General features: G+C 43.1%; 3 long non-coding RNA genes across 4 annotated transcripts; 2 read left to right on the top strand and 1 right to left on the bottom strand.

Annotated features, from left to right (window-relative positions):
• The first annotated feature begins 265 nt into the window (after positions 1-265).
• LOC126980525 (uncharacterized) lies at positions 266-6409 on the top strand. 2 transcript variants are annotated; one of them, XR_007733284.1, is made up of 4 exons: positions 266-947; positions 4512-4617; positions 4907-5065; positions 6261-6409. It is a non-coding gene; the product is annotated as an uncharacterized LOC126980525 (long non-coding RNA). The 2 variants fall into 2 exon arrangements; XR_007733283.1 differs by having other exon boundaries at positions 271-893.
• Positions 6410-7472: 1063 nt separating this feature from the next.
• LOC126980524 (uncharacterized) lies at positions 7473-24582 on the top strand. Its single transcript, XR_007733282.1, has 6 exons — positions 7473-7482; positions 8233-8370; positions 8982-9170; positions 9614-9776; positions 10286-10431; positions 23790-24582. It is a non-coding gene; the product is annotated as an uncharacterized LOC126980524 (long non-coding RNA).
• Positions 20773-23591, bottom strand: LOC126980526 (uncharacterized). The gene is made up of 3 exons (XR_007733285.1): positions 23019-23591; positions 20911-21048; positions 20773-20793 (listed from the first exon to the last, which is right to left on the bottom strand). It is a non-coding gene; the product is annotated as an uncharacterized LOC126980526 (long non-coding RNA).
• Positions 24583-27552: the final 2970 nt, after the last annotated feature.

The following is a 27552-nucleotide window of genomic DNA, read 5'->3' on the forward strand; positions in this document are numbered from 1 at the left end:
GTCAGTCAATTAGTCAACCAGTCAGTCAGTCAGTTAGTCAGTCAGTCAGTGAGTCAGTCATTAGAGGAAACAAGAACAGTTTTGTGGTGAGGAAGGTGCTTGAAAAATAGTGTCAGTGGAATGCAGCACTTATATTTACCGGGGTGCTGTCAGCAAGGAGAGTCAATTAACAGTTTAACTGGAGCACACGAGTTTAGCAACTAAACGAATACAAATGAATAATAGATAAATTTACACATCATAGATAGACAACTATAATATAAGGTAAGTACAATGTTCCAAGTACGACAATTTCGTATCGCTGGCGAGTCACACGGGCGTGAAGCTGCCAGCTCGTTACACTCAGCCTGTTATATTTGCCGATCTCCCACCCAAAACCTGTCTCTGGCGCCCAATAACGAGATTCAGATATAGTTATCACTAAAACCGTTGATTCCTGATGTGTTTTGGCAATGGTTAAGCGTCGAAAACCGGTACATGCACGAGGGCGAGATGATGAAGGCAAGTTATCCCAGCATCGTTTCCAGATTGTCGTACTCGGAGCATTACTTTTACCAGCTTCTCCCGCATAAATATCACCAGGAAACATGAATAATAAACCATTTCAACAATAACTACAAATAAATATCGTTATTGTGACCCAGGAAACAGTTTTGGGGATGGAAATTCAGAAATTGGGAAACATGAGAAACTGAGTACGACAATCTGGCAACGTTGTACAATAATCCCAGCCATCAGCTGTTCAGTGTTTGTTTACCTCGCGCGGGGAGAGAGGAAGGGACACTGTGCTCCGTGCTAACCCTTGTTATCCCTGCTATCCACGTGCCCCCCTTGTTATCCTCGTGCTCCCGGCCTTGTAGCGGTGCCGTGGCGGGGCGTGTAGGCGTTGACATGTAAGCCCCGGTCGTCTACCCTCCGTGCCCTATGGGGGTCCGTGGACGGGGCAGGTAGTTTGGGTTGGTGTCGGGTCAGGACGGCCCCAGACCACGACGGCCCACCACGACGGCCCCCCCTGACGGCCTCAAACCATGACGGCCCCATTTTGATCTCCATTTTCCACGGTTATACATCCACCAATATTTTAATGGAACTTGTTTCAGTGTGTGTGTGTGTGTGTGTGTGTAAAGGGTGGAGTTGGAGGAAAGGAAAGAGGGAGATAGCAGGGAGGGAGGAGGGAAGGACTGGGAGGGAGAGTCTGGGAGGAAGGGAGGGAGGAGGGATGGGATGGGAGATAAGGCGACAAGCATGTGTGCATGTGTGTCTGGGTGTGGGTGTGTGTAATAACAATAACAATAATAATAATAATAGTAATAATATTGTTATAATAATAATAATAATATTATTATTATTATTATTATCACAAAAAAAAAAAAGATAATAATAAGCAGTGAAGGGCTGAAATAGGAAGGGAGGGTTGACACCAGTTGACGGTAGGGAGGGAGGGGATAGGGAGGGTTGGAGGGAGGAGGTAGAAGATAAGGAGGGTGTGTACACGTGTGTGTGTGTGTATTTACCTAGTTGTATATTACAGGGTTCGAGCGGGGCTCATAGTGACCTGTCTCCATATCTATATTTGTCCAATTTTTCCTTGAATTTGTGCACATGTTCTGCTGTAACAGTCACGCTTACCATACATAAGTATGGTAAACGACTTGGAATACCACCCACAGTGTTTCCGAACACACTGAATCTGCTTCACACCTAATTGAAAGTGTTGCCAGTAGTATGATAAACACAAGGCTTCCAGGTATAAATTGACAGGAGTTGAATCCATCTAATCAGATCGATCCACTACTGCTCAGACAGCATTGATCAGCATGCCTCCAGTAAGACCTTCACAAAGTAAGGACACCTCTGCCTACTGTGTCTGCTGTGACAGAGTGGTTACAAACCGACAGCATGCCTTGTGTTGTGATAACTGCTCCCAGTGGCAACACAGATTGTGTAACAGTGGAGTTAGTTATGCTCAATACCAACTGATGAAGAAGGGTGACCTCAACATACAGTGGCATTGTTGCAAGTGTAAGTGTCCTGCAGATTCTTTGGCTCAGCTGGAAGACTTTACCTTGCCAGTTGGTGAAAGCACACACATACAGACCTTCACAAGCGAAAACAGCCTGATAACTCAAGACGACACAAGAGACCATCAGCTGCCCGACCTGCAACCTGCACAGAACACTGCCATGGAGTCTGCTTCACATGCTGCCATTCATCTAAGCAACACCAGCAACAGTGATGACGGCACTTTCCACATAACACACAGTTTTCAAATTCCTCAAGATATTGTAGAGGATGCATTACCAGATCTTCCTATTGCAGACATCTCGGCCAGCGATGAGCCACACGTCACAACTTACCAGATCATACCAGCCGGCACACTCAAAGGAAAACCTCTCTTGGTTGACAGCAATGGTTATTCGTACAACATCAAAGCTAACAAGAATGGACATCCTGGCAAAACTACTTGGCGTTGCAGCATCCGGAATCGCACCTTCACGTGCAAGGCCACTGTCTTACAAAAGGGCAACACTTTTACTCCAGGGCTCCATGACCACGCTCATCAGGCAGAACCAGGGAAGCAGAAGAACTACGAGATTGTGGCTGATGTCAAGCGTAAGGCGTCTGAAGATGTGTTCCGTTCTGCCAGTGCCATTGTTGAAGAAGTGATGACCAGCCAGTTACAACCTACTGATCCAGAGCCAAGTCGTCCTGCACCGGGCCTCCTTGTGAGACGGGCCAACAGACTACGCCAAGCATTGGGGCCTACAGATCCACAAGATCTGCACTTCGAAGTAGCTGTTAACTTCATACCACAAGATTATCTCCGCAATGATATCGCAATGGATGGGGCAAGACATTTGATTTTTGCAACACAAGCACAACTTGACATCCTGGAACGTGCCAAGACGTGGTATGTTGATGCCACCTTCAAGATCGTCGCCGCCCCATTCCACCAGCTATTCTCCATTCATGCTTTCATCAAAGGAGATGACCGTGACATGAAGCAAGTCCCACTTATATTTGTGCTGATGTCACGCCGTAGGAAAAGGGATTACAAGGTTGTCTTGGAATCTATCCTTAACATGGTTCCAAACAATCACGTCAAGAAGGTTGTTGCTGATTTCGAGCAAGCCATTTGGAGAGCCTTCCGTTACATCTTGCCAAACACCACCATCCAGGGATGCCTATTTCATTGGGCACAGTGTATCTTTAGGAAGGTTCAAGACCTTGGTCTGGCGGTTGCATACCGTGAAAACGGTCCAATGCAGAAGTTTGTCAGGAAACTCTTCGCTCTCCCATGTCTTCCTGTTGAACACATTCGTGCAGCCTTCAACCAGCTCAGCAATGAACCATCGACACCAGCCGTAGCTCCACTTCTAGACTACATCCGAGACACGTGGATTGAAGGAGACCTGTGGCCGCCAACTTCATGGTGCATCTTCAACCAATCAACAAGAACAAATAATGATGCAGAGGGTTACCACCGTCGCATCAATGAGAAAGCCCGCAATCAAGCCCACCAGCTCTACAAACTGATCCCCCTCCTTCATGCAGAGAGCTGCCTTGTTCCTCTTCAGGTCCAGCTTGTGAAGGAGAAGAAACTGAAAAAGTATCACCGCAAACGTGCTCAGACCACCCAAGGACGAATTTTCAGCTACTGGAGGCAGTACGAAGAGGGAACCCTGACAACATCATCCTTACTCAAGAAGTGTTCCAGGTTAACTGCTCCCAGTTTGTGATTAGGCCTATGTATGAAATTGAGAGAATTATATAAATCATATGTGAGCCTACTTTTGATGTAACAAGAATATTTTAGTTTTAGGCTACTGCTTTCATTGGATATTTAAATTTAACTTTTTTAAATCCTATGTTTATACAAATAAATGGAACCTTGCATCGACTGTTTAATACCCTGTTTTGGAGTATCGAAGGCGAAAAAGGAATAAGAAACGCGTATGGACTTTTTACTTATTTCACTACTTTGAAACCACTACCTTAGAAAGCTCCCCATTGTTTGTCTAACAAAGGGCCGTCATAGAGGGCCGTTGTGGTTGAGGGCCGTCCTGACTAGAATTTGGGGCCGTCCTGGGGGGCCGTCGCGGAGGGCCGTCGTGGTTTGGGGCCGTCCTGACTAGAATTCGTTTGGGTTAACCCGTCCGCTGCGGTTGGCACGGGTTTGGATTTCACTGTTAGCCTAGTCTCATATATATAGTTTCATGTCTTTCTCTGTCTCTGTGGTGGATAGTGGAGTGTTTCCCATGTGGTATTGGTGTGCTGGATATCCTCTCCCAAGGTGCAGGACTACATTTTCTTCATTGAATTGTAGCAGCCACTTTTTGTTCCACTCCTGTAGCTTGATGAGGTCTTCTGCTAGGAAATGCACATTCAAGGGGACAAATATACTTTTCCCATTTCATTTCAACAGAGTAAATTTTAATGTAAGTGGAATTTTTCCATGTTGAGAATATGCTAACAGCTCCTCATTTTCATTTTCCATTTCCATCTTGCAGCACTCACGGTCATCGGCACTGCCCATACACTCAGTCCACCCTGGCGGGGACCTCACCAATGACCTCCATGAAAACAGGGTCCCAGACAAGCCAGTTGGTCTGAAGGGTGAGTGTTTCCCTCAGTGTTGTGATTTACATCCTCTGTCCCCTTCAAACTGTCCCTCCTACCTCCTACCTCCTTATCCATCACTTACATTCTTAATTCCCAACAAACAGTATAAACCTAATATATGTGTTGTGCATAGAATTTAGGATAACTTACAGGTACAATACATTTGTATAATTTTGTTTTCATGGTACAAAATATTCATGTTTGGAAGCCATGATAAAACCTACATAGTGATCATGATGGTGGAGTCACTGTGTTATCTGCAGTGTCTTGTGGTCCATTACAGCCGTGGCGCTGACTGACCACATCAGGGTGTGTTGGCAGCCCCCCGCACAGCACAATGTGCTGCTGTGCGGCTACACCATTGCCTGGGACCAAGGCGTGGCGGACATCTACTCCAAGATCGTGGACAGCAAGCAGCACGGTTACATCATTGATAAGCTGGGTGTGTAAGATGATCATTTGTGACTAATTCTCCATTTTCTGGCCAAGTAGTATGCAGACCTGCAGTGTGATTCTCCACAAGACAGGGATTTTGAATTAGCCACTTCTACATTTGTGTTGAGCCAAGAGAAGGTAAAGATTTTGTTAGCCTGTCAAATGCGATTGGCACGGATTTGCCCTCACTGTTAGTCTGGTAACCTTTCTCTGCCTCTCTGGTGGACAGTGGAGTGTTTCCCATGTGGTATTGGTGTACTGGATATCCCCTCCCAAGGTGCAGGACTTTACATTTTTCTTCACTGAATTTTAGTAGAAACATTTTGATCCATTTCTATAGCTTGGTGAGGTCTTCTGGTAGGAAATCCACAGTCAATGGGTTAAATGATATCATAGTTAACCATTTATTGAGTCTGGAGTTAACATTACATTCACCCCCCAAAAAATGATGATGGAGTCCATAACAAGTTTTCATTTAAGCAAAGTAAAGTGAAGGTAGAGATCTTGCTAAGTAGATCATAGTTAAACATTTATTGAGTCTGTTAACATTTCACACACACACACACACACACACACACACACACACACACACACACACACACACACACACACACAGAAAAGTATTTACACACCATCATAAAGTTAGCTCTCCATATTGTGAAGACCCTGGACCATGAGAGCAATTATTGAGGAAAGGAGGTGGTATTCTGAGTTGCCATTTCAGACTCATCATCGTTCAGGCTCATTCCTCTGTCTGCCCTGAACTCTCAGATATTTCCTGGGTGGTCATAATGTTAGTCAGGTTATTCATTGGTTATCCGTGGCCTGTTATCTGTCTTTCTACCTGTTGTCTGTTAGTCTATCTTATTTGTTATCTGTTCTGCCCAGTTTAACCCCTTGACTGCGGATTTCCTAGCAGCAGACCTCGCCAAGTTACAGGAATGGAACAAAAAGTGTCCGTGGCTACAGTTCAGTGAAGAAAAGTGTAGTCCTGCACCTTGGGAGGGGATATCCAGCACACCAATACCACATGGGAAACACTCCACTATCCACCACAGACAGAGAGAGAAAGACCTGGGACTATGTTACCAGGCTACCAGTGAAGGCAAAATCCGTGCCAATCGCAGCGGACGGGTTAAGGGTCGTGAAAAAATTGTTGTATTGTTACGATTAGGTCCATAACAAGTTCTCCATCTCCTCAGAACCCAACATGGAGTTTGTGATAAGCCTGCGAGCCTTCAACAACGTGGGTGACGGGCAACCGGTGTACCAGCAAGTCCGCACCCAGCCAGAGGAGGAGGAGGTGGTGGCACCCACGCTGGACCCGGCGGTGTGGGTGAAGGCCGTGGTGCTGACGCCCTTCACCGTGGTGCTGCAGTGGGCAGACACCATGCTGAGCCAGAACCAGGTGATTTATTTATTTATTTATTTATTATTATTATTTTTTTTTTTTCAAGGGAGGCAACTCAAGGTAAACAAATTAAACAACAATTAAAAGGCCACTAGATGCCGTTCCAAACACAAGCATGAAGAATGGGAGGTCAAAAGAGGTCAGTTTTGGGTAGTGTTGCTGGGCTGCTTCAGGGAGGGCAGTCATCAGCTGGAAAATATATGTTTTATCTCATGTTCTTTGTGCACTGTGTCACGACTTGCCACTTGCATCAACACAGCTGTGGAAAAGTTAGTCATTTGTCAAGGAACTTATTCACCACTTACACATTCTTGTTTCCCTGCACACTCCCTTATTCGCCTCATATCCACCTCTCCACATCCTTATTCGTAACTTGCATCCTTCTCCCTCCTACAAACAGCCCCTCATTCACCTCATATCTTCCTCTCTATATCCTTATCCATTACTTACTCATACTCTCGTCCCAGCAAACTCCCTTATTCACCTCACGTCCACCTCACACATCCTTATCCATAACTCATGCATCCTCTTTTCCTGCAAACAGTCCCTTATACACCTCATATCCTCCCTCATACATCCTTATCCTTCACTTACACATCCTCTTTTTCCTGCAAGCACTCCCTCACACCCTTCCTATCCTCCTGTCATTCATGTCTCATTTCACAAGCCAGTCCTTCATCCAGTGACCTTTCTCATGTTTTCCCTCCGTCCTTGTACCTGACTCCCTGTTAATACTGACCTTTGACTCCTGCAGTACAACAGCTGCACCACCTTCTCGTCCTCATCCTCCAGCCGCTACGTCAACGCCACGGATGTGACCTGCCTCATTGACAGCCTCAAGCCATCAACAGTGTGTGAGTTTGCTGTGAAGACCATCAGGGTGAGACCACAGTGCTGGAAGCCTTCGTTCTTCTTTCAGTAAATATTCACTCAGTCCTGCAACACTTCTCAAGGAAATCCTGCACAGCTGAATCCTTGCTGTGATGAGGCACAGAGAAATTATGACTCATAGGGTGAGCTATTATTAGTGTTTGAGATATTGATTTTTTCATTGACCTTTTGCAAATACTTAAAAATGAACCTTACATAATGGTATTAGAAACAGCACAGCAGGGTTGGCAATGATTTAATCAAATTGATTTAATCAAATGGAAATCATTGATTTTATTTGTATTTTTTCTGAGTAAAAGTATTCCATAGGTTAAATGATGTGCTCCAAAGATGATAAAGTAAAACAACCTATTCATGTGCAATGATTCATTTATTCTCTTCAAAGTATAAAAAAAAGATTCCTACACTATTATATCCTCCTTTAGTCTTTACTAACTTGGCTGGCAATGTATCATAATAGCAACCAAGGTTTGCAACCAAACTGTAACAGAATAGAAGTAGATATTCTACTGTATGGTAAAAATAGAATATTTTGTCATGAAAATGACAACTTCAGGCAACTCTATCTGTCCTAAACCTGCTCCTGTACCAACTACAAACAAGTACTGAACAAGTATGTATCTGGATCCTTGACTGTGCTCAGACTTACAGGCCTAAACTTAAACTTAAAGTAACCTATGGAAACTTATGAATCACTCACCAGGATATATATATATATATATATATATATATATATATATATATATATATATATATATATATATATATATATATATATATATATATATATATATATATATATATATATAAAAAATGCATGATGGGGGAACTTTGAAGTTTTGGTGTGCCAAAATCACACTTTTCCCCATCAGGTTTGGCGTGAGTCCCCCTATAGCCTGGTGGCCTCCAACAACCTGCTGGTGGCCTGACCGTCCTGGCCCTCCCTGGCCAGCCGTCCACCACCACCTTCACCCGGCAGCCGCTGCAGCGGAACAATGGGAGGATCACAGGTGAGCTGATGGGTTACCAGGATGGCATCTTCAAATTATATAAAAATAAAAAAGAGTCAGTGTGCCAAACCACAGTGATGTACTAGACTACATAGTTAAGGGAACACACCTTCACTGACATGGAAAAGACCTGGATATATAGTAAACAGTGACTTAGGTCATGGTGGTGGGCAGCGTGGGCCAGGCAGGAAGCAAGAACCATACATCCTGTCAGCCACTATAAATACAATTTGCCTGAGCCACTACCGGGCTGGGGTCATCCAAGAGGCCCCTCCAAAGAGCCTACTGGAGCTATGGGCAGCACTTAACCCAGTAGCTGCAGGGATCATGTTTCTGAAAGGCCACTCTAAGCACTGCCTTGGGCCGACCATCAGGACCCACCGGGAAGAAGCCTACCGGCGCAATAGGCCGCGACGTAAAAAAAAGAGAGAGAGAGAGAGAAAATGATCACTCAGGCAAACCTTTTTATAATATATATCAATGCATTTGTGATCAGTTTATGCATCATCTATTTAGGCCCGTCGCTGCTACACGGTAAAGCCACAAATTTTGCCTGTCACTGGTACACGGTTAAAAAAAGATTATTGAGAGAGTAATTTTGTTTGTTCCAGGCTACGTGATATTCCTCACCACGGACCAAACTGTCGGTGACTGGGTGATGGGGGAAGTGACGGGGGACTGGCTCACCCTCACCGTCCATGGACTGACGCCTTCAAGGAAGTATTTACACAAGATGCACTCTCACAATGTCAAAGGTTTTGGTCCATTCTCCTCCGTGGAAAGCTTCACGACTCTTCCAGGTAAGGAAGTGTTAGTCTTAGGGAGCCGTCATTGCTGTGGTGCATCAGTCACTGTTCTCCCAGTTATGCACATGTTGTGTCCCACCACACTGTCCCTCATCATGGAGCACTCCCTCCCTGAGGCTGACTTGAGGCCCATTACCTGCATGCTCTGTGAATGCCACCTCTGGCTCTGTGGGCATGTGGGTAAACCCTGCTTACCAGGTTGTTTATGTAAGACACAATCCTTAGTAAAGAGTGTGCCCAGAAAGTTGGGTTAGAGCAGGTTGATGGATCCTGCTGGGAGGTACATGGTATGGGGAAGGTGCCTGCATGGGGACCTGCACAGAGGAACCCCCAAGAATGGTGTCATAGTTTGGGTGAGGCAGGCTGGCAGGCCCCATTGATTGACTGATTGATTAAGCCAATGTTAAAAATATTATACATCTGCTCCTGTGTTCCAGCTGTTGACAAGAGCATCGGTGAGCCCCCTGGCTGGTGTGTGGAGCGAGAGGCCTGATTGTGCTGGTGATCGCTGGCGTGGCAGGAGCCATGACCAGCTGGGGGCCTTCTTGGCCACCACACTGTACTGCCGCGGGTCAAGGCGGAGCCCAGGCCAAGCATTGTGTAAGGTGGCAGGACAGTTTCTTGTTGGTGTGTTTCATCCCATGACTCATTTCAGCAATCCTTTACACTGACTGCTGGAACTTTTTATTCACTTTGTAATATGGAGAACAAGGCTGCAGGGCATAGTCCACAAAGACTTAAGTTTGCCAAGATTAGAGAAAGAAAAAGAAAGGTAAACTTGTTCATAGGAAATGTTCAAGATGGACTTTCATTTTGTGCTGTACATAGTTGCAGGGTAACAAGTGACTTCTGTTTGTGATATCTGTGTCTCTTGGTGGAGCAGCTAACACGTGTTTCTAACTTGTGATTGCTTGCAGTGTGCTGGCTGGGAGCTATTTCTTTAAATGAATTCAAATATGCTTTGTTGAACTCAAACCTCATACCTTTAACATCCATCCTGTTTTAAAGATTTCATGTGCCCTTCCATCTCCCTCTGGACAGCCCTGCGAGGTACAGCAGCAGCACTCAGTAGTATTTAGCAGCTAGTAAGATGCATCACTTCCTTGCAGTGTTGGCGGCAGCTGCAGTGAGAGCAACAAGCCTGGCGTCCAGCCTCCAGACCTGTGGATCCATCACGGCCACTTGGAGCTGAAGAACTTTGACAAGGGTGAGCGCAGCAACTCCCCCAACCACGCCTCCATCATCCAGCACACAGGTGGGTGTCTTTGTCAGTCATTGAACAGTGTGCAGCTCATGGGAGTCCTGTCATTTGTGTGGTATTTTTTGTAATATTTGGTTGCTGGTGTTTTGTTGCCAGTCACTGCTGCGTTGTAGTGTGCCAGTGACGCCACACACAACCTTACACAACCCACAGACACTCCAGTATGAGAGTCATCACACATTACAGAGTTTCCATCTATCTCTATCCAGACACTCCCTCCTTGCCTACTCAAAGATTCTCAAAGATCTTTCCCCCCTCTCCCTAACGTACTCTTGCACCCTATCCCTCCATTTCACTGGAGGTCGTCCTCTAGCATTCCCTCCCTCTATCTCACTCACATACATCCTTCTGGTCATCTTACTCTCCTCCATTCGCTCCATGTGGCCAAACCACTTTAAAGTCTGTCGCTTCACTTCTTCCACCACTCCACGCTTCTTCCCTTCACCCCCGTGACACATTCCAAAACTCTCGTACACACTTTCATTACTCATTCCATCCATTCTACTCACACCACAAGCACTTCTCAAATAACTCATTTCCACTGCCTGCACTCTAGACCTCTGACTTTCATTCCAGGCCCTCGTTTCTCTTGCATATGTGAGGGTTGGTACTATTATTGTAGGGTTGCCATACGTCCGGATTTACCCAGACACATCCGGAAATCAGATAACGAAATCTGCGTCCGGGGGGATTTTTTAAAATCCCACAAATGTCCGGAATTTCACCTTCTATCATTACTAAATGTTAAAAAATAACATTTATTAGATTTCCTTGTGTTGAAATGATGGGAGAGAGAGAGAGAGAGAGAGAGAGAGAGAGAGAGAGAGAGGGGGGGGGGGGGCGGGTCACCGAGTCCGAGTGGCAGCTGCTTTGGTTTGGTTGCGGTCAAGACTCTGACGTGTACGGGTCCTGTATGAAGACGGTGCTCGCAGCCTTCCCAACACCGCCTCACTTGACGTCGCGCTTGCGCCCCAGTCTTTCACCAGCTCTGATAGGGGTCAGTTTGGATTACTGTTTGCGGCCTTGTGACCTCGTCATTACAACTATTACTTGTTCTTGTCGAGATGCCCAAACGAAAGTGTAAATTCACTGCAGAGATGCAGAACAAACTCCCGTGCTTCAAAAAAGGCAGGGATGAGTGGGAAGCAGAGTGTTTGGTGTGTAAACCAGGAACATTTGTCTCACTGGCACATAAAGGCATTACTGACTTACAGTCACATATGAGCTCTGAGAAACATAAGAGAGCAGTGCAAGAAGAAGGTTCATCAATGAAGATGACACATTATTTTGTAAAACCAGGAAGTGAAGCTGAAGATGCTAGTGCTGCAGAAGGTGCTTATGCATTTCACACTGTCAAACATCACGGTAGTTTCTTATCCATGGACTGTTCATCTGTTTTGGTAAAAATAACTTTTCCTGATTCTGAGGTGGCAAGAAAGTTTTCTAGTGCTCGAACAAAGACAGCAGCTATTATAAAAGCTGTGCTTGCACCTCATTCTGTTGATGTTGCCCTAAAAAGCCTAACAGAAAATGAAGTAGTATACTGTGGAATTGCTACAGATGGTAGTAATCACGATGCATTAAAGCTGTTTCCTGTAATTATTCAGTACTTTGACTGGAAGAATGGTGGTTTACAGTCAAAACTGATTGAGTTTAAGAACACCCCAAATGAGACTGCAGACACTATTGCCAAATATGTGAAACCCTAGATAAACATGGGCTTACTAAAAAGTGTGTGGCATTTACAGGTGACAACTGCAATACAATGTTTGGAGGACTCAAGCGTAATGAAGACGGGAATAATGTGTTTGCAAATCTGAAGAAGATGTTGGAAAAGTCATTGATTGGAGTAGGTTGCCCAGCACATATTCTGAATAATTGTGTTCATCATGGAGCAGAAAGAATGGATATTGATATTGAAAATATCATCAATAAGATTTATCAGTATTTTCATATCTACACAGTTCGCTCTGAAAAACTAAAGGAGTATTGTGAATTTGCTGAGGTTGAGTACAGGAAACTTCTCTCTCATAGTAAGAGTCGTTGGCTGTCACTATTTCCTGGCATCACAAGGCTGATACAGATGTTTCCTGCTCTTAAGTCCTTCTTTCTGTCACAAGAGCAACCACCAACAGTAATAAAAAAATTCTTTGAAAATGAAATGAGTGAGATTTACCTCTGGCACATGCACTCTTTAATGGCTGTATTTCACACACATTCAAACAATTGAAAAGGAAAGTAACTCTGTTGTAGAGGTGCTGACAAATTTGGAGTCTGTGTGTAAAGTACTTGCAGAAAGAAAGACCCAGCATTTCATGTCTTTAAAAGTTAAAGGACTAATTGCTCAGAAGCGCACAGAAGGAAAAGAAGATGTAACAGGTTCTGTGTTGAAGTAGTTAACCTGTACAACAGATGCTCAGAGTACTTAGCTAAGTGGATGAAACCACTGGAAGAGTTCTCTTGTTTCAAGTGGATGGTCTTGAGTGAAGTACCAAACTGGACTGATGTGGAACCTTGTGTTGTGTACTTGATAGACAAGGGAGTAGAGCTTGATGATGTAAAGTGCTTTGACCAAGTTTGTAACCTGAGGCAGTTTGTAGAAAGGAACAAGGATGATGAAGACTTCAGTAAATTACCAGTACATAAGAAATGGACCAGGTACTTTGAAGCATCAAAAAATATTGAATGCCACTCAGAACTGCTCAGAATTGCACAATTCTTTTTTGCTGTAACATCCCACAATGCTAATGTGGAGCGAGTCTTTTCGCTGATGCAAAGTCAGTGGAAGTAGGAAAGGAACAAGCTGAGTGTTGATACAATGAAAGGTATTCTGACTCTACAGTACAACTACCGAGAGACCTCTTGCGTTGACTTCTTCAACTTTTTAAAGTCCAACAAGGAACTACTAAAAAAAATAAGATCTACAGGAAAATATGCATCGGCACATCAAGCAACACACGCAGTAGTTGAAGAAGAAGAAGAGTTAGAAGACAGCAAATAAGCTTATGCGGAAAACGAAAGCCAAATACATATATTCAATTGTGTAGCATACAGTGACATATTAGAAAATATAGAAGGAAGGGAAAGTGTGAAAGAAATATTAAACCAAAATAATCTGAAAACTGTGGCTGAGAAAAACAGAAGAATCATACAAAGAAGAGAATTAATAATAAAAATAAGAAGATAAAAACAAGGAACACAAAGCAAATACACAAAAACACATACATTGGAAAATAGACACAAACACATACAGACTGACAAATACACATAAAGAACTATAGCGCAAACACATACACAGTGAACATACACACACGAACACCAAAAAAAAAAAAAAAAAAAAAAAACAAGGAAGAACCATTATCATGTTTGAAAGATACAATTGAGAAAAATTAAGTTGCCATTGGTCGCTCCCCTGCACAGTTGCTGTCCATATACAGGGGCCTTGTCCGCCCTCGTATGGAGTATGCATCTCATGTGTGGGGGGGCTCCACTCACACAGCTCTTCTGGACAGAGTGGAGGCAAAGGCTCTTCGTCTCATCAGCTCTCCTCCTCATACTGATAGTCTTCTACCTCTTAAATTCCGCCGCAATGTTGCCTCTCTTTCTATCTTCTATCGATATTTCCACGCTGACTGCTCTTCTGAACTTGCTAACTGCATGAATCCCCCCCTCCCGCGGCCCCGCTGCACTCGACTTTCTACTCATGCTCATCCCTATACTGTCCAAACCCCTTATGCAAGAGTTAACCAGCATCTTCACTCTTTCATCCCTCACGCTGGTAAACTCTGGAACAATCTTCCTTCATCTGTATTTCCTCCTGCCTACGACTTGAACTCTTTCAAGAGGAGGGTATCAGGACACCTCTCCTCCCGAAACTGACCTATCTTTTGGCCACCTCTTTGGATTCTTTTTAGGAGCAGCGAGTAGCGGGCTTTTTTTTTTATTAATGTTTACTTCTTTGTGCCCTTGAGCTGTCTCCTTTGCTGTAAAAAAAAAAAAAAAAAAAAAAATATTGACTCATGGATAGGAGAATTAAATTAAGGCGCCAACAACAAGAACACTAAGTGGAGAAACGGAATTCAAGATTATCAGCCATATGCAAAGGTAAATAAGTTAAGTTTCCTTTAATTAATTTACATGTTTTCTAGTATCATATCAGGACCATAATCAGGTGTTAGTGAAGGTGTCCGGAATTTTGATAGTTCATATATGGCAACCCTATATTATTGTATTTCTCAAATCCCTCTTTACCTCCATGCTCACACTTCTGCCATTCATGATTTGTCTCAAACACCCTACCACCCTTCTTCCTTACAATGCCCTTTCTCTTGTCACTCTCTCTGCACCACCATGCTTACACATAACTGATCCAAGAGCCGCGGGTCACTCTTCTCAAATGCTCTGAAACCCAGTTCCAGGTTGACCCTGGGCTCATAGAGTCTATACTGTTCTGCACTGTGTCTCACTGACATGGTGGTGTCCAAATGAAAATCCTGTAGAGTATTTCTCAAATATCCAGGTTTACCAAGTGTCATTGCTTGATAAGTCAAGACAAATATTTTGTAGACTATGCGTGCCTTGATATGTAACCAATGCAAGTCTGTGAGTGCAGGTGTTATTCTCTCACGGGGGGGCAGACCCTTTATTAGCCTTGCCTTAATGGACAGCCAATGCAAGTCTGTAAGTGCAGGTGTTATTCTCTCACGGGGGGCAGACCCTTTATTAGCCTTGCCTTAATGGACAGCCAATGCAAGTCTGTGAGTGCAGGTGTTATTCTCTCACGGGGGGGCAGACCCTTTATTAGCCTTGCCTTAATGGGCAGCCAATGCAAGTCTGTGAGTGCAGGTGTTATTCTCTCACCAGACCCTTTGTTAGCCTTGCAGCTCTGTTCATAACAAGTTGTAGTTTCTTCAGTAGATATTTAGGAAGGCCATAATAAAGTGAGTTACAATAATCCAGCTTTCTATTTACATGATTATATATAAGCATCTTCATGGTCTTATCATCCAGGTATTTCTTGACAAATGCAATATTTCTCAGATGGTAGCCTGCCGTTCTCACCACCTGATTGATCTGTTCTTTGAATGACAGAGTGCAGTCAAGTATCACACCTAAATCTTTGACTGACTTTTTTACAGTCCTAGTGTCATCTTTTATCCGAAGAGTGGAAACATCTAGCCTCCTGACATCCTTGGTCTTCCCCACAATCAAACATTCAGTTTTATCCTCATTCAGCTTCAGTTGCTTAGAATTCATCCATTTCCCGACATCATCCATAATTCTGCTCAGCTTATCTTCAGTGTTTTCCACATCACTCAGCGACAAATAGAACTGTGTATCATCAGCATACAGTTTAAAGTCAACTTCATGCCTTCTTAGCAAATGTGAAAGACCAATAGTATAAACACAGAATAAAATTGGACCCAGTACACTTCCCTGGGGGACTCCTCTGTGCAAAAGTTTATGAGTGGAGAACGATTTACCTATTTGCACACAGTAAGTTCTGTTCTCAAGGTAACTCCTCAGATAATCCAGCGCGCCACCCTCAAATCCAATAATCTTGCAATCCCGAAGCAATAGACTGTGCTCCGCCATGTCAAACGCAGCACTCAAGTCTAACAAAATCAGAACACCACACTTCCCTTCATCCATAAGCACAAGCAAGTTGTTTACCACCAAACAGAGAGTAGTTTCAGTTGAGTAAAGCCTCTTGTAGGCAGATTCATTATCCGGTAAAGCCTGCACCACTAGCAAATGCTCCATTAGCTGATTTAAGATCACATTTTCAAGTATCTTGGATAGAAACGTCAAGTTGGATACTGGTCTAAAGGAACTAAACACTGTGGGTCCAGTTTACCTTTAACGATAGGTTTCACGATCGCCGCTTTCTCACTCTCAGGGAAAGTCTTGTTTTCAATACTAGTGTTAACCATCACAGTCATAATATTTAAGAAATCACTAAAGTTTCCACTCTTAATGATGTCACTTATCGGCAAGGAATCACCATCACAGTACGTCAGGTTCACCTGTGTATGATAGTTTTCACCACAGCCACATCCACTTGTTGAAAGCTTGTTAACTTAATTTCAGGGACTGGAGTTTCCAAAGCGGGTCCACAGTAACCGTCGGCTTTGAAGTTCCGGATAGCTTCCTCACTTTCCTTATTAAAAAGTCAACAAACATGTTAGCCTAGCTAACTAATTTCCTAACCTAACCTAAACTAGCTAAACTAACCTAATCTAACCAAACTAACCTAACCAAACTAACTTAACCTAATCTTTATATATCACTGTCAGCATTATAAATACTTTTTGGAGTGTATATATGGGGTTAAAATTAATCTAAATAAGAAGCTCCTTCTGGTGAGAAGGGTAAGGCCTCTCACACTTGCGGGCGAGACCCGTGTCCGCGCTTATAATGCGTACGCGAGCCTTCCCGCGTATCCATTCAGACGGCGCCGGTGAAAACTGGCCGCCACCCGCATGGAGGTGGAAGGAGGCAGGAGAAAGACAGGAAAATGTAATGAAAGCCAGGGAAGGCACGGCCATCTGGAGGAAAGGAGAGACAAAAATACAGCTGGAGGAGGAAGGGAGATAAAGGAATAAAATTGATAAAATGAAAGACCAAAAATTAAGATAGCTGGCAGAGTAAAAAGAGAAAATGGGAAAAAGGAGAGAAGGGAGCGGGAAGAAGAGGAAGTAAACAAGAGGGAGAAGAGCATCAAAATTCTTCCTACAAATAAAGTTAAAAATAAAAAGTGAAACAGGAAAATGAACGCCGACTACCAAACTTTCCAACTTGCTATCAAGGCATAACACACAGGTCAGGTTAGATTAGTTAATATTTAGTGTTTTAGGTTGTTAGGTAAGGGCAGGCTATTTATTTGTATATTTTTGTTTGGTCCATAGTGCTGGTGGGCTTTCATGATGGGGCCTGTTGGCTGGCCCCAGCCTGTTAGTGGTGCTGGCAAGTGTTTTATAGTGGTGCCATCTTGCCTGGCCCATACTGTCCCCCTGGAGGAGCTCCACTTGATCCTCTTGGGAGAGTGTCCCCATAGTCTGGGTTGACAGGCGGGCACCAGGACAGCATGCGGGTAGTCTTGTGCAATGACTGAACAGTGTCAGCTTGTAGGGGGGGAGGGAACTTGATCCCAGGTCATCCAGCACACTGTGCCCACACGCTGTTCACCCAGCCACCGCCTCCCAGACTGAATTTGGTACAGTCATGCCTTGGTGTACGAGCTTAATTCCTTCCGGAAATTGACTCTTAAATCAAAACAAACGCAGACTGTTCTGCTGAAAACCCAAAGATCACACCCTAGAGCACAAACGTGAGCAGGCCTGAGCATGCAGGTGCCGCCTCTGTGAGCGTACAATGTGGACTGAGACCCCACTGCCATTGTTTTCCGCTCTGGTCCTGCGGTGAACAAAGGGAACGTGTCCTCCACTCGTACAAACAGGATGCTCCTAAACCAGGTCACCACTCCTAAAGCAAGCCATTGTTTGTGATCTTTTTTTGCTAGTAAATCAAAACACTTATGTGTAGGGCACTTGAAAACCAAGGTGTTACTGTACTTACAGACAAACCTTGGGTATTGAACAGTCTTTTTGAACAAATTGGATCACAAACATAATGAACAATGCTCCAGTTTTCTCTCTTGGCCTGGGTTCAGGAACAAGCTAAACGGTAACAGCCTCAGGAATCTGTGAACGCCCACATTTGTGCTTTTTATCTTTTGGTTCTGTCAGTAAGCCGCCGTGACTTCTCTCTCTTTATTTTTACTCCTTCTTCCTATCCCTTACTTCTCTCCTCTTTCCTCCCTTGCTGCACATCACTTTATATTCTAGCTCATCCCTATACAGTCCAAACCCCTTATGCAAGAGTTAACCAGCATCTTCATTCTTTCATCCTTGTGTTGTCCAAACCCCTTATGCAAGAGTTAACCAGGATCTTTATTCTTTCATCCTTGTGCTGGTGAATTCCTGAACATCTTTCCTTGGCCTCTTTCACAAGGAGAGTACCAGGACACCTCTCCTCCCGAGATTGATATTTCTTTTGGCCTCTCTTTTGTTGGAGCAGCGTCTAGCGGGCTTGTTGTTGTTTTTGTCCCTTGCTGTAAAAAAGATGAAAGCAGTTTGCCAGTGGCAGTGTTTCTGAGGCTATGACAAGCCAGACATTGGCATGAGGATTTGGCCAAGAAAATCCCAGACACTGGTAGAGAAGCCTTCATTTGGGGTCAGGCTTGTATCACATTGTGTGTCATGGGAAAGTTGGCTTCACTTTACAAACAGTTCACTTTAAGAACAACATTTAGGAGCCAATTGGGTAAAGGTTCCACTGAAGTATTTCTTTTCTGCCCACTTCACACTCTGTGGTGTTTTCTTCTTAAGTTCATATGAGTGTTTGTTTTGAGGCCTCATTGAGTTGTGCCAATGAACAATAACCATAGCACTGCACGGCTTCCTGTACATCAGGTGACCGGGGGGGGGGGTGGGGGGTGACAGTGAGAGAAGAGGAGATGAGGAGGAGGAAAAGAGAGCAGCATGGAAGAGAGGAACAATTAAGAGAATAAAAATAAAAGTAAAATAATGATGGAAAAATGGAAGAAAAATTAATAGGAAAAAAGAAAGGGAATAAGAGAGAGAGAGAGACCAACTTTCTATACAACAAAGTGAGGTCATTCCTCGTTGATTTATACCATAGGGTGCTGGCCATCATGTGTTGAAAGATATCCTGAATTTAACCTAACTTAACAAAACCCAGTCACTATATAGGTCTTGACTCAGAAAACTCATCTATGCTTCCTTACTAATGAGACTTTCTATAAAACAAAGTGGGATCATTCTTTGTTGATTTATACCATAAGGTGCTGGCTATCATGTGTTTGAAGATACCCTGAATTTAACCTAACATAATTTAACAAAACCCAATCGCTACGCATCTTGACTCAGAAAACTCATCTATGCTTCCTTACTAATGAGACTTTCTACACAACAAAGTGGGGTTATTCCTGGTGGCAGTTTAACCCTTCTCCTCAACCATGGACTAAAAATACCACTCCTAAATACCTGACTGATCTCCTTCTTTGGCCCAACCATAAATTACCTTACCTTACCTTACCCTACCTTACCTTACCTTACCATACCCTACCTTACCTTACCTTACCTTGCTTACCCTACTTCTAATTTTATATTGATTTACATTACAGGATTAGTAGTAGATGTTAGTAATTTGCAGAGATATACCCAAGATCGGTAGAGTAATTGTCGTCGGAGGATCAGCTATATTCTCCATCCAATTTTATATTGATTTACATTACAGAATTAGTAGTGATGTTAGTAAATTTGCAAATGATAATAGAGATATGAATGATGGTGGAGTATGTATTCTGGATCGACGCTACTATTGAACTCAACAGATTATATGACTGGGCGGATAAATGGCAGATGGAGTTCAATGTGAAGAGTGCAGTATTCTGAGTGTGGTAGGAACAACCCTCCACAACTTAATTAATGACACTCTCATAAGTAGGTCTGGTGCAAGAGGAGGTTTGGGGTCTTTGTGAGCTCTGATCTCCGTCCAAGGGCACAATGCATTCAAGCTAGAAATCGAGCTAATAGGGTACTGGGATTTATTTTCAAGGAGCAATAGAAGCCCCAAAGTCTTCCTCAAACTATATTTAGCATTAGTTAGACCTCATCTTGACTATGCGGTTCAGTTCTGGTCACCCTACTATAGAATGGATATCAAAATGTTAGAATCAGTGCAGAGGAGGATGACTAAGATGATTCAGGGGTTGAGAAACTTGGCATACGAGGAAAGACTCAAACAGTTAAACTTGCATTCTCTAGAAAGGCGAAGGGTGCGTGGAGACATGATCGAGGTTTATAAATGGATGAAGGGCTTTAATAAGGGAGACATTCATAAGGTTTTGTTGGTAAGAGAACCGGGTAGGACACGAAGTAACGGGTTTAAACTGGATAAATTCAGATTCAACAGGGACATAGGCAAAAATTGGTTTACTAACAGGGTGGTGGATGAGTGGAATAGGCTTAGCAGTCATGTGGTGAGTGCCAATACAATTGTCACATTCAAAAATAGACTAGATAAATTCATGAACAGCGATATTAGGTGGGGTTAGATACACGGGAGCTTAGGGTCAAAGGAGCTGCCTCATACAGGCCTACCGGCCTCTTGCAGACTCCTGCGTTCTTATGTTCTTATGTTCTTATTATCTAACTTTGCCTTGCCACACCTTAACTTTCCTTAGTTTTTCCATACCTTACCTTACCTGACCTGACCCTGCCTTGCTTTACCTTACCTTACCCTACCTTACCTTACCTTACCTTACCTTACCTTACCTTACCTTACCCTACTTCTAATTTTATATTGGTTTACATTATCTAACTTTGCCTTACCACACCTTACCTTACCTTACCCTACCTTACCTTACCTTACCCTACCTTACTCTACCTTACCTTACCTTACCCTACTTCTAATTTTATATTGGTTTACATTATCTAACTTTGCCTTACCACACCTTAACTTTCCTTAGTTTTTCCATACCTTACCTTACCTGACCTGACCCTGCCTTGCTTTACCTTACCTTACCTTACCTTACCTTACCCTACCTTACCTTACCTTACCTTACCTTACCCTACCTTACCTTACCTTACCTTACCCTACCTTACCTTACCTTACCTTACCTTACCTTACCTTACCTTACCTTACCCTACCTTACCTTACCTTACCTTACCTTACCCTACTTCTAATTTTATATTGGTTTACATTATCTAACTTTGCCTTACCACACCTTAACTTTCCTTAGTTTTTCCATACCTTACCTTACCTGACCTGACCCTGCCTTGCTTTACCTTACCTTACCCTACCTTACCTTACCTTGCCCTACCTTACCTTACCCTACCTTACCTTACCTTACCCTACCTTACCTTACCTTACCTTACCCTACTTCTAATTTTATATTGGTTTACATTATCTAACTTTGCCTTACCACACCTTAACTTTCCTTAGTTTTTCCATACCTTACCTTACCTGACCTGACCCTGCCTTACCTTACATTACCTTTCCTTACCTTGCCCTACCTTACCTTACCTTACCTTACCTTACCTTACCTTACCCTACCTTACCTTACCCTACCTTACCTTACCTTACCTTACCTTACCCTACTTCTAATTTTATATTGGTTTACATTATCTAACTTTGCCTTACCACACCTTAACTTTCCTTAGTTTTTCCATACCTTACCTTACCTGACCTGACCCTGCCTTGCTTTACCTTACCCTACCTTACCTTACCTTACCTTACCTTGCCCTACCTTACCTTACCTTACCTTGCCCTACCTTACCTTACCTTACCTTACCCTACCTTACCCTACTTCTAATTTTATATTGGTTTACATTATCTAACTTTGCCTTGCCACACCTTAACTTTCCTTAGTTTTCCATACCTTACCTTACCTGACCTGACCCTGCCTTGCTTTACCTTACCTTACCCTACTTCTAATTTTATATTGGTTTACATTATCTAACTTTGCCTTACCACACCTTAACTTTCCTTAGTTTTCCATACCTTACCTTACCTGACCTGACCCTGCCCTGCTTTACCTTACCTTACCTTACCTTGCCCTACCTTACCTTACCTTACCTTACCCTACTTCTAATTTTATATTGGTTTACATTATCTAACTTTGCCTTACCACACCTTAACTTTCCTTAGTTTTTCCATACCTTACCTTACCTTGCCCTACCTTACCTTACCTTACCCTACCTTACCTTACCTTACCTTACCCTACCTTACCTTACCCTACCTTACCTTACCTTACCCTACCTTACCTTACCTTACCTTACCTTACCTTACCTTACCTTACCTTACCTTACCTTACCCTACCTTACCTTACCTTACCTTACCTTACCTTACCCTACCTTACCTTACCTTACCTTACCCTACCTTACCTTACCTTACCTTACCTTACCTTACCTTACCTTACCTTGCCCTACCTTACCTTACCTTACCTTACCCTGCTTCTAATTTTATATTGGTTTACATTATCTAACTTTGCCTTACCACACCTTAACTTTCCTTAGTTTTTCCATACCTTACCTTACCTTACCTTACCTTACCTTGCCCTACCTTACCTTACCTTACCCTACCTTACCTTACCTTACCTTGCCCTACCTTACCTTACCTTACCCTACCTTACCCTACCTTACCTTACCTTACCTTACCCTACTTCTAATTTTATATTGGTTTACATTATCTAACTTTGCCTTACCACACCTTAATTTTCCTTAGTTTTTCCATACCTTACCTTACCTGACCTGACCTGACCCTGCCTTGCTTTACCTTACCTTACCTTACCTTACCTTACCTTGCCCTACCTTACCTTACCTTACCTTACCTTACCCTACCTTACCCTACCTTACCTTACCTTACCTTACCTTACCCTACTTCTAATTTTATATTGGTTTACATTATCTAACTTTGCCTTACCACACCTTAACTTTCCTTAGTTTTTCCATACCTTACCTTACCTGACCTGACCCTGCCTTGCTTTGCCTTACCTTACCTTACCTTACCTTGCCCTACCTTACCTTACCTTACCTTACCATACCTTCCTGTATGTCACATTACCTTACTTTCCCTTACCTTACCCTACCCTGCAATACCATACCATACCTTACCTTACCTCACCTAAATCAACCCTTCCTTACCTTACTCTACCTTATCAAGCATTCTCAACCTCCATTCCTTACCTTAACTAACCTTACCTTACCTTACCTTACCGTACCCTACCCTGCAATACCATACCATACCTTACCTTACCTCACCTAAATCAACCCTTCCTCACCTTACTCTACCTTATCAAGCATTCTCAACCTCCATTCCTTACCTTAACTAACCTTACCTTGCCTTACCTTACCTTACCTTACCTCCTGAAGTTGATCTCCCCTGTGGCCATAAATAAGAAGTATGAGTGTAGCAATCTGTTTATGAAGGTGATTTTTTTTAAGTAAGGGCAAGTTCTGTACAAACCCAGAGCACCAAAACTCTCTCAGTAAGGGGCCAGGGACTATCTGGAGCACTCTGGGTAAGCACAGCAGTGTCCTGGACAGCAGCAGCCGGCCACTCCACCTGCAGGGAAAGGTGTGGCCTGTGGGTTATAAAGTCACCTGTGTGCTGGGGGAGTACTCCAAGATGGCACGTCACTTTCTTCACAGCCAACACTGACAGCCTACGTCTCATTCCTCCACTCTTATATCATGCTTGCATCAGTGGTTATGACAACTTTAAATATACAGGCTTAAACTCTAATGGCTCTGTGTTTCCGGCAGCTGAAGATCAACAACAAGGAGATGACGGCGCTAGACCAGATGCTTGGGGCACTCCTGGAGGCTCTGCAGGACAAGGCCAAGGAAACAAAGAGTGGCCAGGCTCTGGGACCGAGGCACAGAGAGCCAAGACGGCCGAGGGTTTATCAAGACTGACAACAACGTGACGGTCAAAGTGTTAGAGGTAAGAATCTTACGTGATGAAACATTGTGGAAGCCTTGCCAGAGTATATGGTCCCACAACATGTCCTGTAGCTTCTGAATGAGTGCCTTCAAGCTCTGGTGCTGCTTCCCTTCCTTTGTTATGAGTGTTTCCATACTTACTGCTCAAGATCTTCAACACAAGCTCATCCCGGTGGCCTCCAACTCTCTAATTCAAGAGTTGTAGTGTATCTAATTCTTCCATTTCTTGAACAACTTGATTTCTGGTATTCTAGCACTTAAGTACTGTTACTAAAAGACCTCTTGAACTATTAAAGTTGATACCCTCTTGGCATCTCCTAGTCTGAAAACTCACAGTCCTTTCTTCCTTCCCACGAGTTAAACTTCTTCAGAATGGGAGTGCCAAAAGTCTTCCAGTCTCCCCTGTGGTACATTCCCTCCTCCCAGTCTTCATCACAGTCCTTTCCTCCTTCCCATGACTTAAACTTCTTCAGAATGGGAGTGCCAAAAGTCTTCCAGTCTCCCCTGTGGTACATTATCTCCTCCCAGTCTTCATCACAGTCCTTTCCTCCTTCCCATGACTTAAACTTCTTCAGAATGGGAGTGCCAAAAGTCTTCCAGTCTCCCCTGTGGTACATTATCTCCTCCCAGTCTTCATCACAGTCCTTTCTTCCTTCCCATGAGTTAAACTTCTTCAGAATGGGAGTGCCAAAAGTCTTCCAGTCTCCCCTGTGGTACATTCCCTCCTCCCAGTCTTCATCACAGTCCTTTCTTCCTTCCCATGACTTAAACTTCTTCAGAATGGGAGTGCCAAAAGTCTTCCAGTCTCCCCTGTGGTACATTATCTCCTCCCAGTCTTCATGAGTGTCACCTTCTGTATAACGTCATGTTTTCCCACAGTACTCACCTCCTGCCATGAAGTGTCAAGGTGCTCGAGAAGGCATCAGTTTTCTTCCTTTTCCTCTTCTTCTTCTTCTTCCTTCCTCTTACTTCTTCCTTCCTCTTCCTTCTTCCTTCTTCTGTCTGTTGTCACTTCCCAGGAACACCTTTGGCCAGGGTCTCGCTTCCGGGTACAAGCACAGGAAGTTTTTTCCTGATTTTTCCCTAGTTTTTTTTCATTTATTTCTTTTCTTTTATCATTTCTTCTTTTCTCTTCATGTTTTTTTCTTCATTTTTTTCTGCTTTTGTCTTTTTTTCTTCATGTTTTCTTCTTCATTTTTTTTCTGCTTTTGTCTTCTTTTTTTCTTCATGTTTTCTTCTTCATTTTTCTTCTTATTCTGCTTTTCCTTTCTATTTTTTCTTCTTACTATTATTCGTGGTCTTTTTTTTATAGTTTTTGTTTCTTCTTCCTTTTCTTCTTCCTTCCTCCTTTTCTTCTTTTTCCAGGAACAACTTTGGCTACACTTGGAAAAGACTGTCACTCCCTACACTTGAACATCCCTAACGCTAAGTAACCCCTCAAGCCTCTCTCCTTCCCACCCCAGCAGCCAGATGGCCCCAGTGGTCTCATTACTGCTGCAAAAGACTCTACTTACACATTCACATCCACAATGACTTAAGTAGTGCCTGAAATCATCCTTTTTTTTTTCTACAGTGCTTAAGTACTCCTAAAATCCCTCTTCCCCTTCCTGCCTCTTACCTTTCTCTTCTCTTCCCATCCCTTTCCTTTCCCATCCCTTCCCTTCCCTTCCCTTCCCTTCCATATCCTTCCCTTCTCTTCCCATTCCCTTTCTGTTACCCTTCCCTTCCATTTCCTCTCCTTCCCTTCCCATCCTTTCCCTTCCCTTCCCTTCCATATCCTTCCCTTCTCTTCCCATTCCCTTTCTGTTACCCTTCCCTTCCATTTCCTCTCCTTCCCTTCCCATCCTTTCACTTCCCTTCCCTTCCATTTTCTTCCCTTCTCTTCCCATTCCCTATGTGTTACCCTTCCCTTCCATTTCCTTTCCTTCCCTTCCCATCCTTTCCCATCCCTTCCCTTCCATATCCTTCCCTTCTCTTCCCATTCCCTTTCTGTTACCCTTCCCTTCCATTTCCTCTCCTTCCCTTCCCATCCTTTCCCTTCCCTTCCCTTCCATATCCTTCCCTTCTCTTCCCATTCCCTTTCTGTTACCCTTCCCTTCCATTTCCTTTCCTTTCCTTCCCTTCCCATCCTTTCACTTCCCTTCCCTTCCATATCCTTCCCTTCTCTTCCCATTCCCTTTCTGTTACCCTTCCCTTCCATTTCCTTTCCTTTCCTTCCCTTCCCATCCTTTCACTTCCCTTCCCTTCGCTTCTCTTCCCTTTTCTGTCCCTTTCCTTTTCCTTCCCTTCCCTTCTTTTTCCATCCCCTCCTTTCCCTTTGATTTCCTTTCCTTTCCCATCATTTCCCTTCCCTTTCCTTACATTCTATTTTCTTTCCCTACCTTTCTCTTCCCATCACTTTCCCTCCCCTCCCTTCTGTTCCCTTCCCTTCGTTACCCTTCCTTTCCCTTACCCATCTTTTTCCCTTCTCTTCCCTTTCCTTTCCTTACATTCTATTTTCTTTCCCTACCTTTCTCTTCCCATCACTTCCCCTCCCCTCCCTTCTGTTCCCTTCCCTTCCTTACCCTTCCTTTCCCTTACCCATCCCTTACCCTTCCCAGCCTTCCTTCCTTCCCTTCCTTCCTTACCCCAGTACCCACAGTTACCTAACACCTCAGAGCAAAATAGTATTAACTCCATTTCCACATGCTATTTAGATCTCAATACATATTCATGGATAACCTAACACTGACTGGCCTGGAGGACTGGACTGTGATAGTAATGAATTTATTTAGGTCTCACAAGCTTGTACAAGTAATAGTGATTTAGTCCAGCAGTTACAAGGCTTAGTGGTAGTTAAAACAGTCCTGCCATATGTTTTTTAAGGGCTGGAAGCTTATTTGTTGCTTGTGTGTGAGAGGGAGTTGTCAATGTATTTCTAACAAGCCTATACAAGTAGTAGTGATTGTAGCCCAGCTATCACAAGGCTTAATGGTAGTTAAAACAGTCTTGCTATATGGATTTCAAGGGCTGAGAGGGAGCTTGTTCCTTGCTTGTGGTGTGAGAGAAAGGCTTGTCATTATATTATTTTTCAGGTTATTGACATAGGAGTGAGCTAGTTCAGTGAATACAAGGCTTGGAAATAGTTAATAGGTGTTGCCATAGGGTTTACAAGGGCTGGGAGCTTGTTCCTTGCTTGTGGTGAGAGAAAAAGAAGTCTAGTGAGTTGTGTAAGAAAGGTCAGATGTTTATAAGATATGTTAAGCAAAAAAAGAACACATGAAATATGATGAAATTAATTTATAGTTAATATATCGTTTACTCTATATATATATATATATATATATATATATATATATATATATATATATATATATATATATATATATATATATATATATATATATATATATATATATATATATATATATATATATATATATATATATATATATATATATATATATATATATATATATATATATATATATATATATATATATATATATATATATATATATATATATATGTTGATTGCCTATTGCGCTGGTAGTAGGATTCTTTCCTGTGAGCCTGATGCTTATTTGGCCCAAGGCTTTCTTCC

This window comes from Eriocheir sinensis, chromosome 44, assembly GCF_024679095.1.
Source record: "Eriocheir sinensis breed Jianghai 21 chromosome 44, ASM2467909v1, whole genome shotgun sequence".
Lineage (NCBI taxonomy): Eukaryota > Metazoa > Arthropoda > Malacostraca > Decapoda > Varunidae > Eriocheir > Eriocheir sinensis.